This window comes from Macaca fascicularis, chromosome 13, assembly GCF_037993035.2.
Source record: "Macaca fascicularis isolate 582-1 chromosome 13, T2T-MFA8v1.1".
NCBI classification, from domain to species: domain Eukaryota; kingdom Metazoa; phylum Chordata; class Mammalia; order Primates; family Cercopithecidae; genus Macaca; species Macaca fascicularis.
In genome coordinates this window covers 9,320,847-9,339,969 of record NC_088387.1, presented here as the reverse complement: position 1 = coordinate 9,339,969, position 19,123 = coordinate 9,320,847, and the positions used below count along the sequence as shown (strand labels likewise).

General features: G+C 47.0%; 1 long non-coding RNA gene across 3 annotated transcripts in view; it reads left to right on the top strand.

The window, feature by feature from the left end:
- The window catches only part of LOC141408309 (uncharacterized), a 163,441-nt gene extending 147,486 nt beyond the window's left edge, over nt 1–15,955 (top strand). Inside the window, exons 4-7 of one of the 3 annotated variants that reach the window (XR_012422001.1) lie at nt 3,591–3,682; nt 6,338–6,493; nt 9,530–9,794; nt 10,776–15,955. This is a non-coding gene — a long non-coding RNA (uncharacterized lncRNA). Of the gene's footprint in view, nt 1–3,590; nt 3,683–6,337; nt 6,494–9,529; nt 10,559–10,775 lie in introns of those variants that run through there. The other 2 variants (XR_012421998.1, XR_012422000.1) reach the window with 2 other exon arrangements.
- Nucleotides 15,956–19,123: the final 3,168 nt, after the last annotated feature.

Genomic DNA, 19,123 nt, shown 5'->3' with positions numbered 1-19,123 from the left:
GAAGTAGGTGCTAGGCGTGGTGAGAGTTGCTTCCTAAATGATCTCTTTTAATCTTCACAGAAACTCAGCAGGTAAGAGCCTACTTTCTCTAGCTTACAGATAGGAAGCCTCAAGGTTCAGATAAGTGAGGGAACTCGCTCAGGGCTGCACAGCTAGTAGCCGGAGCAGCTTGAAAGTTATAATCTAGACCAGTCTGGTTCCATAGGCCGTGGCTTCACCCCTTTTTGCTCCCTCGAACCTGCTCCCTTATAGGGTTCCCGTAATCATCCCGACTCTGCCTGGAAAATTCTACCACTGGGCGCACTTGCCAAGATTAGAAAGCAGAATTCCAAAGGTCCATGATGAACATGCACCCATGTGGCCCGCGGTGGAACGGGTGGGGTGGGAATCTTTCTGCCTCTTTTACCCGAGTGAGGAGGAACATATCGGATGGGCGGACTATGCCCCTGCATGCCTGTTAAGGCCCAGCAGGTTTGACATGATAGGACCCTCACCTCCCACCATAATTGAAAAGCACTGACGCAGGGGCCAGGAGACCCAGGATAGCCAGAAAGAAGAAGGAGTGAACAACGCAGGTGTTTTTCACCAAACACTTACGTACTTGGAAACATTCCGGGGGTGGCACTTTTTCTTGTGCACAGGAATGCTTGATGCCACTTCCCCTCTCTTATCAGACACAGGCTGCTCCTCGCACGGGGAGTTGGGCTAATGAGGTCGCTCTCCTCTGAGATGTTATTGTGGCCATGGAGATGAAAGAGAATAAAAGAAAGACAAACCTTGTATTGCAGAAAAAGTCAAGTTCTTGTCACACGACTGAGAAAAATCAGGCTCGCGGACACATAGAAGGGTGAGGAGAAGAATTTATTGGGCAAGAAGGAAAAAGGAAAAGCAATGCAGCAAAGTGAGATGGAGCACTGCTAACAGCCTTTGCACCTCACGGACTGAATCCCAGGTCCCCACCCAGGGACAGGAGAGACCAGGCTCCTCCCCACTGCAAGCGGTGCAAACTTCCCGTGGCTCCACCCTGTCCTCCCAGTGCGCAGGCTGGTCGGAGATTCTGCGGGGAGCCCTTTTCACTTGGCTCTCTCACTTGGGACCTGAGAGTTCCATGAGAGTCAGCCACAGTAAGATACCGAGGGTTAAACCTTGAGGTCGCGAGCTGCAGGGTGAGGAAGGAAAGGCACAGCCACGCGCTGCCTGCCTGTCATCCAGGCAGGCCACCCAGGTTCAATTTGTTCCTTGCCCTTTGGGTTCTGATAAGCCAGTGAGTAAAAACAAAAGCTTACAAGAAATGATTATTTAAAAACAGTTTTGCTATATATCAGAAACAGCTGTTAATTAGGCATGTTGAACTTCTTCCTCATGCCAGACTTTATAATGTTTATGAAAGTTGTAAACTCACTCAAGTTAACAAGCGTTTGCCTGGCACTTGCTATGTGCCTTCTTGAACGATGCCAGGTAGGAACATGAAGAACTGTTACCTGACAATTTAACTACGATAGTGCCCCTTCCACCGTGGGTCTCAGGGTTGGACACTCTGTGTCATCTTAAAGAGGTGGCCCTTATCAGAGGGGAAGAGTAGGCTTTGGAGGTGCTGGCCCCATTGACCAGCTCCGGGACCTTGGCTGAGTTACTCAGTTCCTCTAACTTTCCGTTTTCCTATTTATAAGGTATATAAATGCTACTGAGACAGCCAGGTGGGAGGGGCTCCCTGGCAGAACCTGCAACCGATGGGCACACTGGGAGGAATGCGCACTGGGGTGGAGCATGGGGAAGTTCCCTATTTGCAGCTGGGAGGAGCCTGGCCCGTCCTCTTCCTGGGTGGAACCTGGGATTCAATCTGCGGGGCGGGAAGCCGCACTAGCAGGACCTTGGCTTTGCAGGGAGTCCCTGTGTGCCTTTTTTCTTTTCTGCTCTGTAAATTCCATTATTCTCACCCTTCAAAGTGTCTGTGAGCCTAATATTTCATGGCCATGTGACAAGGACCCGGCTCTTCGCTGAACTAAGGAAAAAGTCCTACAATACTATCTCTTTTTTGCGAGTACATTTGAAGTTTAAATCGCATCCTGGAAAACATTCAGTAGCGCAGCCTCTGGCTCCTAGTCGGCTCTCACTGTTATTGCAGCTAAGGAGGTGGGCCTTCTACATGGAGTTCCACTCGTGCGTGGCAGAGCAAGGCTCAACACATTGGTGAGAAGCTAGGTTCAGCTTATTTTGAAAAGCATCATCAAGATGTGATGAAAGGTTACAAGTAGGACAGCTGAAAACAAACATTTTAGGTCTTTGCAGTATGGATGCAAACAGGGTTTCCCCTCTTTTCAGTGGTATGATTTGGGAAGCACTGACTAAAGTGTTTGGATCGGTGAGAGGGAGGGTGGTGGTGAAGGAGAAAAGAGGGAGGCCTCTTAGCCAAGATTTGCAGGTGTTAAATACAAACCCCAAATTGGTTACTGTGACTCTCCTGAGAGTGGGGAAGGAAGTGAGTGGGTGGATGGGTGGGGTAGGAGTGGCAAAATCAGGCCCGAAACCAAGGACTCCATATGATGCATCTTAACAGATACTCCCTCAAATTTCCTTCCTTCTCCTGGGGGTGGGATTTACATAAGCATTTTCTTGGGTCCAGATAACAAAACCATGCCTTGAAAGACATTTCACTTTTTCTGCCCATAATCAAGGCTGGTACCTTCCAAGATTCAGAGATCCTTGATCAACAACAACAGAAAATGTCCTCACCGTGTTCTGAAAGCCTTCCAAAGCACGGCAGAATGAAGAACGAGGAGATGGCAGACCCTACCACCAGCCTGGGGTCCCAGCTGCCCTTCTATCCAGAAATGTTCTCATCTCACCACTCAGAGCTTCACATGCACCCTGTTCAAAACCCACACCAGCTTCTCGATTTCTTGCACAACAGAAACTACTCTGTCAGACCTTCGTAATAAATGCTAACCCTTTAAAGAGTATCTAATGTTTGCCCCCCAAGAACCTGTAAAAATATGTCCATTTCACACACACCAGAGCAAGGCTGTCTCCAGAAAGAGCGAGGTGTGTGTTTTTCAGATGAAAGATGTCTTTTTTTAAGTGCAGCATTGTTACTACAGGTGCATTATATCTGAAATGGATGCACTCTTGAAAGATAATGAATGATAGCACTTCCTTATTGTTGGTACCCACCCATCACTCTTCTTAAAAGCACGTGCTGTATAGCATTTGCGGTGTTCCTACAAAAGAAAAATTTGAGATGATTTAAATACCTAACTGCTCCTAATTGTTATTCAGAATAAAAGGTTGCACTTCTTAAGTGTTCCCCGCTTTTAACACTGTTTTTAGTACCTCCATTTAAAGCCTGAAAATAAAATGCTTTTGCATGTGAATGGGTTGCTGTAAGTTCACGACCATGGAGGCATCCGTCCTTGCGGCTGGGCGTGGGCTCCGAAGGTCTTGCACAGCTTACGCTACTCTCTTTGGAGTGCACCTGGGACTAGGCAAGGCCTTACGAGCTGGCATGCTTCGCAGCTCTCTAGAGGTCACAAATGAATGAGATTTTCTGCCCAAACTTTAGAAATTTAAAGTTTTTTTTTTTTTTTTGGCAGGTAGAACCATTCCATCCAAGTGTCCCCCGCTCTGGGCTGGGGACAGTGAGCAATTCCGCATCTAAAATCACCCCACACTGGTAGACGCCAGGGTAAGTTTAAAGTCCTCTTGGAAGAAAGTTTCCAGAGATTCTGCATTATTCCATGATTCTTCCTTTAAGCCTTATCTACGCAACTCAAGACATGCCTTGATCAAATGATGGAGATGCATTCTAAGAAATGTGTCATCATGTCAGAGGCATGTAAACCAGAGCAACTCCATCTTGAGTAGGGGCTAGGTAAAATGAGGCTGAAGCCTACTGGGCTGCATTCCCAGGCAGTTAAGGTGTTCTAAGTCACAGGATGAGATAGGAGGTTGACACAAGATACAGGTCGTAAAGACCTTGCTGATAAAACAGGTTGCAGTAAAGAAGCCGGCCAAAACCCGCCAAAACCAAGATGGCGATGAGAGTGACCTCTCATCCTCGCTGCTACACTCCCACCAGTGCCATGACAGTTTACAAAGGCCATGGCAATGTCAGGAAGTTACCCCATATGGTCTAAAAAGGGAAGGCATGAATAATTCACACCTTGTTTAGCATATCATCAAGAAATAACCATAAAAATGGGCAGCCAGCCGCCCTCGGGGCTGCTCTGTTTGTGATGTAGCCATTTTTTTTGTTGTTGTTGTTCCTTTGCTTTCGTTTTTTAAATTTTTTTTTTATTTTTGGGGATAGAGTTTCACTCTTGTCACCCAGTCTGGAGTGCAATGGCGTGATCTTGGCTCACTGCAACCTCCACCTCCCGGGTTCAAGTGGTTCTCCTGCCTCAGCCTCCCCAGTAGCTGGGATTACAGGCATGCACCACCATGCCCAGCTAATTTTGTATTTTTTAGTAGAATGGGGTTTCACCATGTTGGCCAGGCTGATCTCGAACTCCTGACCTCAGGTAATCCACCTGCCTCAACCTCCCAAAGTGCTGGGGTTATAGGTGTGAGCCACTGCGCCCGGCCTGTTCTTTTACTTTCTTCATAAACTTGCTTTCACTTTACAAACTTGCCCTGAATTCTTTCTTGTGCGAGACTGAAGAACTCTCTCTTGGGGTCTGGATCGGGACCCCTTTTCTGTAACGGTTATGTGATTTTCTTGTTGTGCAAACATCACAGAGTGGACTTACACAAACCTAGATGGTATAGCCTGTTACACATCTAGGCGCTATGGAATGGCCTGTTGCTCCCAGGCTGCAGACCTGTACAACATGTCACTGTAGTGAATACTGTAGGCAACAGTAACCAAAGGGTTTAACTACACATATCCAAACACAGAAAAAGTACCATAAAAATATACTATAATCTTGTACAACCAATATTGTATATGTGGCCTGACGTTGACCAAAATATTGTTACACAGCACATGACTGTTCTTGGACATTGCACAAGAAAGCATTCAGGGTGAGTCCTTAGAGTAAAGTGAAAGCAAGTTTATTAAGAAAGTAAAGGAACAGGCGAGGCACGGTGGCTTACGCCTGTAATCCCAGCACTTTGGGAGGCCGAGGCAGGTGGATCACCTGAGGTCAGGAGTTCGAGACCAGCTTGGCCAAAGTGGCGAAACCCTGTCTCAACTAAAAATACAAAAATTAGCCAGGCATGGTGGCAGGCACCTGTAATCCCAGCTACTCAGGGGGCCGAGGCAGGAGAATCACTTGAACCTGGGAGGCGGAGGTTGCAGTGAGCTGAGATTGCAGCATCGTACTCCAGCCTGGAGGACAACAGTGAAACATTGTCTCAAAAAAAAAAAAAAAAAAAAGAAAAGAATGGCTACTTCATACGCAGAGCAGCTAAAGGCTGCTGGTTACCCATTTTTTGGTTATTTATTGATTATATGCTAAACAAGGGGTGGATCATTCATGAGTTTTCCGGGAGAGGGGTGAGCAATTTCCAGAACTGAGGGTTCCTTTCCTTTTTACACCATATAGGGTAACTTCCTTGGGTTGCCATGGCATTTGTAAACTGTCATGGTGCTGGTGGGAGTGTCTTTTAGCGTGTGAATGCATTATAATTAGCATATAGCGGGCAGTGAGGAAGACTAGAGGTCACTTTCATCGCCATCTTGGTTTTGGCAGGTTTTGGCTGGCTTCTTTACTGCATCGTTTTATCAGCAAGGTCTTTGTGGTTTGTACCTGGTGCTGATCTCCTATCTCTTCCTGTGACCTAGAAAGTCTAACCTCCTGGGAATGCAGCAATGTAGGTGTCAACCTTACTTTATCCAGCCTCTATTCAAGATGGAGTCACTCTGGTTCAAACGCCTCTAACAACTGTTTATACCATTAGTAGCAGGAAGGAAAGCTGGCAGACTTTCTTCAGTCATATAAACTGTGGTGTTCACCAAAAAAATGCTTGGATTGATTGCACAGCTGAGAGTATTCTACTGTTCAGATCACTGGACAGACATTTTTTCAGTAACAGAGTTTAACCTAAAATCCTTATGCTTAATGTTTAAGTCAATTTCCCCCTTTCTACCCTGGTTAAGGATGGACGATCACATTTTTTTTTTTTTTGTCACAGACTGGGATGTGCGTCCTACATTTTGTGTAAAAATGCTGCCCTCTTGCCCCTTGCCCGTTCCACCAGACAGGTCTCAGTGCACACTAAGTATGTGAGGAGCCATATCAGACGCCTTGAGTGGCTCTGTTTTCAATGACCCCACACCTCCACATTCCCTATGAAATAACCTCTTCTTTTCTCCTTATCTGTCCCTCGGAACACCTAGGTTTTCCAAAACAGAAGTCCCTCTCCAATAACAGGATCACTAAGACGTCCAACCTTCAAGCCCAACTCATCTCACAAAGGGGCTTGGTGCTTCTGCCACAATACAAGACTACATGACTGACTGCTGTGGGCCCTTCTGAGTCAGAGAAGGGTCCTTGTAAGTTTACAACACCACACCTTTGGTGGGTTTTTACAGGGCTAGAGGGTTTGCCTAATTCAACTGAGACGTGGGTGCCCTGCAATTATCCCCATTAGCCGCAGTGCCAGATGTACTGAAGTGGAGCGGGGCATTCTGGCTTCCTCAGAAAACCAGCTTCCAGGTTTCTTCTTCAGTTGGCTTGAGGCTCACAGAGAAGCTTTTCTTAAGTTGATGTACAGCCATTAGTTGGATGCCTGGGGAGATCACAGTGGTCTCCTGCGGTGTCGACCTGAGCCCAGCCTTCTTAGAGAGTCAGTGCAGGGCTGAGGGAAGGGCTCCTCTGCCAGCAGCTCCAGTTCCACGAGTTCTCATCCTACACTTGATCAGACATCCGCTGCTGCTGGGTGCATCTAACCTCTGGTATTACCCTGTGTTTGTTCAGAAAGACTTCTTTTGATACCACCCCCAGACAAATGTGTTTTGAATTTCACCACTACTCCAAAGTAATTCTGAATTCTAGTCACATTCTATCCGGTAGAGTCACACTCTTCCCTGTCCCCTGTTCCATAGTCCACTCTACAGATCACGCCAGATTGGTGTCATCTGTAACTTAATGAGCATGGTCTCTATGCTTATCAGTCCCCACAGGTAAGACCAATTCTACCTCGTCTGCAATTTGAAAGGGACCCCTGGAAACTCACCCGGGGAAGCGAGAGTTGCAGAAACATTCTTTTTTCCATCTTCCTCCCATTTCCTGCCCTTTCCCAGTTCTGTCCATAAGCTACTGGCAAGCTCAGCCATTCTGAGAAGGGATCTCCCTAGGAATCAGGCTACTCACTATCCCAAGCACATGCTGACTTCCTACCAGTGAAGGAGCCTTTTGAAAACATCCCCCTACTCCTACCCTCTATAGCCTCCCAGCATTCAGAACCTTAATGATATTTATTCTGGATGTTTGCAACTTTAGAACACAACACACTGATTTTCTGACATTAAACACACCAACGGCTATGAGAGAGTTCTAGAAATATGTTCCCCCCTCTGTACTGGGAGTAGGGAATTGCGTTTGTCAGAGTCTCCCAGGTGCTAAAAGAAGAGAAATGGGCTGAGAATGGTGAGCTGGACAGAGTCCAAAGCTGCTGTGTAATCTCTCTGACTCTTCCTTGGCCAGCTCCTCCATGTAGGATAGCACACTGTGCACAGAGCTCCCACAGAGGAAAGAGCTGCTGGTTTCAGCCCTGTCTAATGAGAGACCAACGTGTGTGCATGGCCAATTTGAAGAAGAAGGGAAAAAAACAAAAACAAAAACAAAACACAACCAAAACTGTAGCTGTGCGGCTTCTATTGCCCAAAGCAAATCCAGGCTCTTAAGCTGTTTCATGAAGCCCCACGGCCAAGGCTGCGATGTGCCTGGGGGAGAGGTGCAGCTCACACATGGTGTCGTGCTGCTGTGTTACCCACCAGGACAATCCTACCCTGCTAATGGCCCTGGGCACTTGTAGTGGGCTTCTCCCTGAACACAGATCAGAAATGTAGGCTCCTTTTCTGCAGTACTTCTCCTTAATCCCGGCAACTCTCCATAGCGAAGACTAGTTTTCCACAAGGAAACCAAGCTGGTCATCTCCTCTCTCTGCCAGGAGAGTTTGCCTTGCAAACTGCTGTGGGAATGACTTCCCCCCTAGGACCTATCTAGGTGCAGAATTACATTTAGATGGTTATTATTTTCTCATATTCAATATTCCTCTTACTACCACCTGTCATTTTCACCTATTGTTCTGGTATTCAATTCTAATCCTAATACTCTTTGCAAAGCTTCCACTTTGTTCTTTGATATTTCTTGGTTCTTTCTGGAGGAAGAAAGTAAAATTAAAATTTAAAGAGGAAAGAAAATAATCATGTGGGAAGGTGTACATAACTCTCGAAACACTTAGAGTGTAAATTTGTTTCTGAATTCAGATTTCAAGTGTTTTAGTCACACAGTGTCAGATACGAAGATGATAGAATTCATAGATTACTCTGACCATCAATGTTTGAGATCTTAAAAGTCAGGACAGCTTTTAATTCCAATATTCACTCTATGGATATTTATTTAATTCCAATATCCACTCTATGGAGAGCCTCGGTGAGGCTGAAGGAAGAAAAGCACAGTTAAAAATATTCAGGGCACGGTGTCTCACACTTGTAATCCCAGCATTTTTGGAGACTGAGGCAATGGATCACCTGAAGTCCGGTGTTCGAAACCAGCCTGACTAACAAGGTGAAACCCCATCTTTACTAAAAATACAAAAATTTGCTGGGCATGGTGGTAGGTGCCTATAGTCCCAGCTACTTGGGAGGCTGAGACAGGAGAAATTGCTTGAATCCGGGAGGCGAATGTTGCAGTGAGCCGAGATCACGCCACTGCACTCCAGCCTGGGCAACCGAGTGAGACTCCATCTCAAAAAAAAAAAAAAAAAAGCCAGGCGCGGTGGCTCAAGCCTGTAATCCCAGCACTTTGGGAGGCCGAGACGGGCAGATCACGAGGTCAGGAGATCGAGACCATCCTGGCTAACACAGTGAAACTCCGTCTCTACTAAAAAATACAAAAACATAGCTGGGCGAGGTGGCGGGCGCCTGTAGTCCCAGCTACTCGGGAGGCTGAGGCAGGAGAATGGCGTGAACCCGGGAGGCGGAGCTTGCAGTGAGCTGAGATCCGGCCACTGCACTCCAGCCTGGGCGACAGCGCGAGACTCCGTCTCAAAAAAAAAAAAAAAAAAATCAGGTTTTCTTCCCAACCAGAAATATTTTCCAATCAGAAAGCTGATTTTGTCAGGCCAATACCTGAAATTTTAAACTCAGATAAGACTTGAAAAACATACAAACAACCTTTCACTTTGTAACACTCTGTATGTATTTTTAGAAACCTATTCCTTAACAGATTTTATCTGCTGTAATAATCTTTTAGTAAGTCAATAACTCTCCCAACTCTACCAACTAGGCAATAGGCAAAATAACAACTTGCTTCATTATTTTCTTTAAAGTCCAGGTTTTACTCATCTTTCTCCATTTTCAAAGAGAGAAGAAAAGAAGAGCAACCAAGAGAGGCGGTGGAGTGGAAACACTGATAATTATCTAGTGACAGATATCCGGGTAGAAGAGTGGGATCACCCATGTCTGAGGCCAAGGGACAGTTCTCACTGGCTACGTGTTCATGTAGCACCAGCTCAAGCTGCAGAGAAGCACATGGGTTCCCGTGAGCCACGTGGAACCCTCCATCGGAACCCTCCCAACAAATCACCATCGTTTAAAACTTTAATCAAGATTATTTTCCTGAATTTAGGTAAATGTATTAGTTTTTATAGATACACCAATGTCTATGTCTAATGAAAATCAAGACAATCCATTGAAAAGCTGATTTGAAAGAACACCTACGTGTGTGTATGTGTGTAGAGAGAGAGGGAGAGAAATGGAGACAGAGAGACAGCAACAGAGAGAAAGAGAGAGGACAGAAAGAGAGAGAATGCTTTGAACCTCTGTGTAACCATTGCATATTAAAAAGATTAGGATGGGTGTGGGGGCTCATGTCTGTAATCCCAACACTTTGGGAGGTTGAGGCAAGAGGACTGCTTGATGCCAGGAGTTCAAGAACAGCCCAGGCAACTTAGTGATACCCCCATCTCTACAAAAAAAAAAAAAAATTTTTTTTAAGTTAGGTGAGTGTGGTGGCATACACCTGAAGTCCCAGTCACTGAAGGGGTGGAGGTAGGAGGATTGCTTGAGCACAGGAGTTCAAAGCTGCCATGAGCCATGATTATACCACTCCCTCCAGCCTGGGCAACAGAGAGAGACCTTATCTAGGAGGAAAGAAAGAAAGAGAGAAAGAGAGAAAGAAAGAAAGAAAGAAAGAAAGAAAGAAAGAAAGAAAGAAAGAAAGAAAGAAAGAAAGAAAGAAAGAAAGAAAGAAGGAAAGAAGGAAAGAAAGAAAGAAAGAAAGAAAGAGAAAGAGAGAAAGAAAGAAAGAAAGAAAGAAAGAAAGAGGAAGGAAGGAAGAGAGAGAGAGAGAGGAAGGAAGGAAGGAGAAAGAAAAAGAAAGAAAGAGAAAAAGAGAAAGAGAGAGAGAGAAAAAGAAAGCAGGAAGGAAGGAAAGGAAGAAAGAAAGAGAAAGAAAAGAATATATATGAGTAAAAGAAGTTTATATGTGAAATAAATGGTATGTTATTCATCCCTCTAAGGGTCTAAAGTCTTTAAGAAATAATATGTTCACCTGATGAATGTAATAAGTTATTTTTGATACACTGTCTTTGTCTTATGGACTCTTTAGAGCATTTAGGTGATGAATCTAATTCCACAAGTTCTGCCTAGGAGTACACGGCAGCCTTGAATGGGTTTATCTAGTGGAATAGCCCACCATTCCTAATGCATCCCTGCCCAGGGTAAAGAAAACCTGTCCCAAACTCTTGGCCCACAGAAGACATGACATGGTGCTCTCAGGCATTGCTGAGAGAACACAGGGACAGCACAGAACCCCTAGAGGACTGGGCCAACAAAACACAACCTTCTGACCTTTAGGACAGAAGAGGAACATGGAGTGAAGGGGTCTTTCTCTTTTCTGTGTGCTGGCACCTATCCATTGGCACGGAAAGGCAAACAAGTCAGAATGGACTTGAGAAAGTAAGAGTGGACTGAGGTGGACACTTACAGGGAGGCAGTCACCAGCAACACTTACAGATGCGGCCAAGGATCTCCACGGCAGCATGGTTGGGCACAGGGCAGATCTGGGATCGGGCAGGATTTGTGAGCATGTTGGGGAGCCCTAGGCTGCTCCCCAAGAAGAACAGGTCTCACCGTCTCCACTCCAGCTGGCCCCAGCTGAGCTCATCGTTGTACAGACTGCACTCTGTCCAAGCACAGAACCTGGAAGTGGAGCCAAGGGAGGGCTTTCTCCTCCTCTAACGTTGGAGAGGGCATTGTTGTAGACTACGTGAATGAAGGAGAATCTGGCACGAGGAATCTTTCTACCGTCCTGGCTGTGGAGTGAACAGGTGGCCCCAAATCTGTCTATGTGGTGGGGGGCGGAGGCGGGTAGGGAGAGGATGAATCTGAAAATATAATGTCCTGAAGCTTAAATCTGAACCACATAAAGGAGAAAGAATAAGCTTTAAGGTAGCACTCCCAAAAATTTCCACCGAAATATCAGAAGAAATTGCTTACGCTTGGATAAGAAGGAGGAGGTATTGGCCCAAAGCCACCCTCTCTAGTCACAAAATGCATGCGAAGTCTTAGTTTTTGTTTTTAAATCATATGGTGATTTTGTATTCTATTGTATAGTAGATCTGTGATTGTTTTAATATAAAGGTATAGTTTGAGGTTCTCAGTTAAGTTACTTAGCTTGTTCCCCAAAGAACCACGTGGTAAAGAGATGCTCCGGGAAGACACCCCATACTTAGTTCTGTGACTTGGTTTCTGCAACCTGGATACATCCCCTGCACCTCTTGGTAGGTATGAATTTCACAAGCACAGCTAGGGAACAGGAGATCTCCTCCTGAAACAAACAGAGAGAGGCCACAGTGGCAGAAGGAGGTCACGCAGCAAGGAAGGAGGGGAGATCAATGCAGCCAGTGCCCTGCCCCTCAGGGCACCCCACTTCAGGGCCACCCCATTCTGCTTACCAGAGGACTCAACCACCAGCCATCTTTACACGCCCCAGCCCAAATGTGGAAACAACTTACTTCTGGTTGTTTCTCTTAACCTAGCTGAGACAGGTAATTTTTTTTTTTTCAAAGAAATTGGGAAAAAAATAAGGAGAAATAGGAAAACAAGTACAAGGAAAATAAAAAGCCAGCTTTCTTCCCTCTCCATGTACCCTCCCCTGTGACAGCCACACGTTACCTCAGATGACTGGAAGGCTGTGCAGCTGTTTTACCCAGCACCAGCTCACATGCCCGAGCCAGGGCTGGTCTCCCAAACACCCCAAGAAGGAACTGTGGTCAGAGCCCAATCGCAGCTTAAGACATAGGTTCCTTTCTCAATTTCTTCTCTCTCTGTCCCTCTCTCTCCATCTATATGTGTGTGGTGTGTGTACTGCATATGTTGTGTGCCATGTGTGTATTGTGTGAGTATGTACTGAAGATTATGTGTGTTTTGAGTGTGTGGTGTGCTCTGTGTGGTGTGTGTGTGTGTGTAGTGTATGCTGGATCTGCTGTGTGTTGTACGTGGGTTGTACGTATATGTTGTGTGTGCTGTCTATGTTTCGTGTTGTGTATGTTGTGTGTTGTGTGTGCCATGTCGTGTGAGTGTGTTATGTGTTGTATTTGTGTGTTGCATTTGTGTGCTGTGTGCATGTTGTAAGTGTGTTGTGTGCTGTGTGTGTGTTGCATTTGTGTGCTGGGTTGTATGCTGTGTATTGTGTGAGACACACAAACACAAATCTGGACATAATGCAGTGAATCCTAGGACCAAACAGAGCTCTAACCTATCTTTGCCACCCACCCAGAATGCCCCCCTCAGTAATTCCACAGGGGAAGTTCATTCTTCACCAGGAGGTGGCAAGGATGGGGTGACTGGCAGGTTAAATAATCCCAACACTTAGGGAAGATGCCAACTTCTATATACAGGATTTGCCTCAGCCTTGTAGTCTACCAAGTGTTAAATAACACTAAATTCATACAATAAATATAACAGTCACACAGTAATTCTAACTAGAATAGTAAGAGTGCAGCCTTTTCACAAAAGCATAATGTGGAATAAAAGCACCAAGTTTCCATTGAGGATATGCAGAAGGTTGCAAGTAGTTCAATTTAATTATTTCATTACAGCCTATGCTGTAGTATGTGCAGGTAGACAATATTTATATAACAATATAAATGATATATCTTAGGCTTTCCCTATAGCATAGTAGAGAAATTGGCAGGGAGGAAAAAAGGATCCACTCCACTGGAAATAATTCATTCTTATTTCCAGACCAAACTCTACAATTGAATTCAGCCTCTAAAATTTGGGTAAATTGCATGATTTTGTTTCCCCTCTGACCTTTGGAATCTGGCTGATTAAGGCTGGGTCTGCTAGCACAGCTGGCCTCTCCTTCCACCAAGTTGACCTGCTAGAAACCAGCCAATTCAACCCCACAACCAGCTACTAATCAGCCAGCTTCTGGTTAATCTGTACTGCTTACAAACTCCCAGATTACTTAACTGCCAGCATCCAGGGGGGGTGAAGGAACCTGTCCTTATTCCCATGAGGACAGGAAGGACAGTCTCCTGCGGGAAGAAGGGTCATTGTACAACTTAGAAAAGAATCGGTGGCTGGGCATGGTGGTTCACGCCTGTAATCCCAACACTTTGGGAGGCCGAGGCGGACGGATCACAAGGTCAGGAGACTGAGACCATCCCAACCAACATGGTGAAACCCTGTCTCTACCAAAACTACAAAAATTAGTTGGGCGTGGTTGTGGGCGCCTGTAATCCCAGCTACTCAGCAGCCTGAGGCAGGAGAATGGTGTGAACCCAGGAGGCGGAGCTTGCAGTGAGCCGAGATTGCACCACTGCACTCCAGCCTGGCGACAGAGCGAGACTCCGTCTCAAAACAAACAACAAAAAAAGCCAGGCCACACACACTGCGCACATCACTCTCTTGGTTTTGTCTCAGCTAGGTCCCACTCTATCTGCACTGTGACTAGAATGGAGCTGTATAAATATGGGTGGCATTAGTGCACACTCCACCATCGGTGGAGATCCTCCACTGATATGAAAACAAGACACCAAAATGAACTGCAAAGTCCTGCCTGTGGTCTCTGGGTTTATGGGAAGGGCATTTTGCAGGGTAACTGTGTGTTAAGGATACACTCCCCTGGCAGGGTCAGTTGGAGGGAGAGCTAATCGCTCAGTAAACAGAGAGAAGAGAGATGCTTATACTTAATAAGCCATTGCAAATGGAAAAAGCAAGTTCCTACCCACCGTGATTCTCTCTAGAAACAAATGGCTTGGATCCAAGCACTACAAAGCCCTTTCAGAAAGCTGAGAGGGTCTCCGGGTCCCAGTGCCCCCAAACGTAACCCTTTTGTGTGGTTCTCTTTCTTGTGGAAGTAGCTTTAACAAGGGAAGAGGCAATGACTGTGTATGTGTGTGTATGCCACAGTCACGATTTTTCCTTTTGTCTTAAGTTATGGCCCTCCTGATGTGCAGTTCACCCTTCCCCCTTGGAGGCAGATGCAACAATTACAGGGGAGGGCCAGACTGAGGTGCTGAGTGCTGTTTCTGCAACACCTTGTCCAAGGGTGTTCCCAATCCCCTTCCTTCAAGCCCCCTGAACCCCGAAGAGTGAAAGCAGCACAGAGCTCTAGTGGTTCAGCAAGTGGCAAAGCTGGCCTGGTGGCAGAAGGGAGGTCGAGGTCTCTGCCAAGGCTTGCTGCTCTGGTTTCTCTCATCTCTGGCCTGTGCCAACCATCCTGTCAGATGAAAGAAACAGTGTGGTTCCATGCGCCAAGTCAAAGCTCAGGCTGGGAGCCGCAGCCACGACCCCGTCTCCACAGTCGTTTACATTTATTATTTTGTGCCCGCTCTGGATACTTTCACTTAAAATGTGGAAAATAAAAACACAAACCTGTCTCCCAAGGCTATAAAAAGCAATGACTAATATAAAAAAGGGGAAAAAGGATCATAGAGCATTTTGTAGATACACTCCCCATAAATCCTAAGTAAGCCTGGTGTGGGGTATTGGCAAATACAGCCATGTGAGGAGGTAGACGGGCACTTTGTCCCTGAGAGAGCTCCAAAACCAGGGAATTCCAGGCATAGAATGACAACCTTCCTGCTTGCACAGTTGCTGTTACTCGGCCCTTTTCTAGGAAAAAGGACTTCAAAGATTTCCACCAATCACCCACATGGCCACTGTCTAAGGCACCAGTATTTCTTTCCATTTCAATTTGAATACAACAAGGAATCCAGGAAGAAGACAAGGAACAGTTTTTTTTTCTCTCTTCTCCACTTAAGAGAGGGTGAATCTCTGGTCACTTTCTAGAAATAAAGGAAGAGCACTCACTATTAATATAGCCCTTTGAACTTCCAGCTTCTGATTAGAACCAGGGGCCTAGATATAATCATCCAATAGTGTTCGTTCTGTGCACCCCTCCATCTCTTTGTCATTTCTCTTCTTCCTGTTTCTAAAGCTAGATTCAAAAGTTGAAAGTGGCTGGGTACGGTGGCTCATGCCTGTAATCCCAGCACTTCGGAGACTGAGGCGGGCAGATCACCCGAGGTCAGGAGTTCCAGACCAGCCTGGCCAACATGGTGAAATCCCATCTCTACTAAAAATACAAAAAATTAGCCGGGTGTGGTGGTGTGCACCTGTAGTTCCTGCTACTTGGGAGGCTGAGGCAGGAGAATCGCTTGAACCCGGGAGACAGAGGTTGCAATGAGCCAAGATTGCACCACTGCACTCCAGCCTGGATGACAGAGTGAGACTCCGTCTCATAAAAACATAAAACAAAACAAAACAAAACAAAAACACAACGCAACAAAACAAAAGTTAAAAGAGATTTATAATAAGTATTGGGATATATCCATTCTGCTAAAACTTGTAGCTAATTTGCCAAGTCTTATTTCATTGTATTTGTACATTTGCTCTTATAAAAAAAAATGTTTCAAAACCACAATGAGATATCACTTTACACCAACTGGAATGGCTGTTACTAAAGAAACAAAAATTAACAAGTGTTGGTGTGTTGGTGAGAATGTGGAGAAATTAAAACTCCCGTACGCAGCTGATGGTAATGAAAAATGGTGCTGCTTCTGGGGGAAACTAAGGAAGTTCTTCAAAAAACAAAAAAAATTACCTTATGATTCAGCAATTCTACTCCTGGGTATATGCTGAAAAGAATGGAAAGCAAGAACTCCAAGAGACATTTGCCCTCCCTCATTCACAGCAGCATCATTCACAATGGCCAAAAGGTGGGAACTAACCCAAGTGTCCGTGGACAGATGAATGGGTAAACCAAACGTAGTAAATACACACAATGAGGTCTTATTCAGCCTTAAAAGGGAAGGAAATTCTGCTACATGCTACAATATGGATGAACCTGGAAGATGTTAAGTGAAATAAGCCAGTCACAAAAGGATGAGTATTGTGTGATTCCACTAACATGGGGTCCCTAGAGTAGTGAGATTCACAGAGACAGAAAGTAGAATGGTGGTTGCCAAGGGCTGGGGGCAGGGGAAAGTGGGAATTATAATTATTACTTAATGAGTAGCGAGTTTCAGATCTGTAAGACAAAAAAGGTCTGGAGATGGATGATGGTGATGGTTGCACAACAATGTAAATGTACTTAATGCCCCTGAACTATGCACATAAAAGGGTAAAAATGGTAAATTATATGTCATATATATTTTACTACTATAAAAAAGTGTTTTGAACATCTGACATCGTGTTCTACCTCCATAACATTCGTGACGGAGGAAGAATAGGTATTTTAATCTGTGTATAAACACAGGAAGACAGATAGAAGGCCTCAGTCCTCTAACAGCTTTGAGCATGGACTGGTGAGATCTATCATATTCCCCTGGAATAAACCACCTGCCCAGCTACCTCCGGATGCCTCACCCTTTGCTTGGAGGTATAAAGATAAGTCCCCCATAGTGTTCAACTCCAGGGCCAATGGCAGCTGCGGGGTCCCAGGAGAAAGGGTTTGGGCCTTACTGGCACCTCTCCGCCCTTCTCCTGCTTTCACATCTGGCCAGGGACACTCCCGTTCTGCTAACTTCTCAGACTCCACACGCTGACCCAACAGGAGTGCATGGTCGCGATTCCCTCCCATGACCACTGGCCCTCACAGTGGCTGGGTATCCTGGTGGGGCGGCCTGCACCTCCTCAAGCTCCAGCCCCCTCTGGATGAGCGAGTAACTCCCTCGGTGCTTCTGTCCTGTGTCCAGCTTCCTTTGTCCTCTCCAGAGGTCCCTCCTGCGCTTCACCACTGGTGATGCTCCTCCAAATAGCAGCTCCCAATCCCCAGGACAGCTCTTCAGGACACAACCCCTTCCTCCCAGGAGACCCGCAGGTTTCAGCTCTCCTGGGGCCACGGCTGGACCAAGTCCTCAATTGCTTCCTTGCCATTATCCTCTTTGAACTCCCTCTCTCTCCTCTAAAAGCCCCTCTGGCTGCAGACTCCTTAATTCCGTGATTGCTCCTTTCCAAAAGCAGGTGCGCCTACCCCGGGCCTCTTCGGACTTTCCATCACAGGCCAAAGGAAACCCAGAGAGAGCTTGCAGGACACCGGGGCCGTATTCAGACAGGCGCAAAACGACCCTTCCTCTTCTGTGCGCCTTAGGGAACGGCTGAAGGCAGGCAAGCCTGGGGCTCAGGGGAGGGTCCCTGAGCGGGCAGTCAGAGCTGCCCCCAGGCCCTGGCAAGGAGGTTTTCCGAGGCTCCGCAGTTCTCGAGTGTGTGTGTATGTTTTTGGTGGTGGTAATTGGGAGGCAGGGGGTCAAGACCGGGAGCGCAGAGAGTGAGAGAGGACCTCCTCCGCCCATCCTGGGCTCCTGGTTGATCCTAACCTCCACCCAGCGTCAACTTTTTGCTGCTCCCGTTAGATGGCGCCCAAGACTTTCTAACCACTTGTGAAAGTGCTCCTGGCCCGGAACAAAAAGAACCGTGGGGTGTGAGTCTGAATGTGTGTGAATGCGAGTGCGCGCGCGGGGCTGGGCACAGGGCACGGGAGTCGCCTGGCATTACGCTTGGCCCCGTCGCGAGTCGGCCCGGCCCGGGGCTGGAGCGCGCTCACGGGAGGAGCTGCGCGGCCGGCGGAGAACTTCCTTCTTTTCCCTTCGCTCTCCCTCTTGGGCTCGCGCCTAGGCCCTGGCCACTATCCCGGAGAGAAGCCGGGCGACCCGGCCGCGGGCTCAAGCAGCCAGCGCTGGCTGCAAGTGACCGCGGTGCGCGGGCGGAAAGGGGTCCCGGACGTGCGGGTTGGAGAGCTGGGACGCACACGACAGCCCCTTTCTCCGCCCTTACCGCCCCAGCGCTCACAGCCGCTGCTCTGTTTTTAAGAGAATGGGGCAGGTGCAGGTTTGGCTGTAGCGGTTTTCGCCGCTCCAAGGCAATCGTTCAGTGTAAAGTTTCCTAAGCGTACTGCGTGGGCGTGTTTCCAGAAACACAGGGCAAACTTTCTGGCTCCCAAAGCCAATTACATTAAACAGACTCTCTTATGAAAAGGCCCTTGGGGACCCTAGGGCGTCAGATGCGACAGCTAATTTTAAAATAACGGGTGATTAAGGAGCACGCTTTCTCTCCAGCACCAAGTTCACCTCTTCTCCCACCCCCTCTAAAATAAGTGACTTGACGATAACTGATCCCATCCCCTAGTCCTCTCCTTAATGCCAGTCTGGACGCGCACTGTCCAGGAGAAGGGATGCGTCTCCTCTCCCTCGAGAACCAGCGCGGAGACCTTCTTTTGTGCCTCTCCTTGGCTGTGAACTTTCCTGCGCGGTAGGTTCTCCTTTAAGAAAGTAGCATCCCTATGAATATTTAATACCGTGCGCGGGCCAGCGGGGCGGAGGGGAGCCCACGGTCCGGGTTTCCGCGCGCGCCGAGACCCGGGCGCAGAGCGAGGGGGTCCCCACCAGCCTGACCGCCGCGGGAACTCGGGGACGGGGAGGGCGGGAGTTAGCGGGAGGAAAGGGT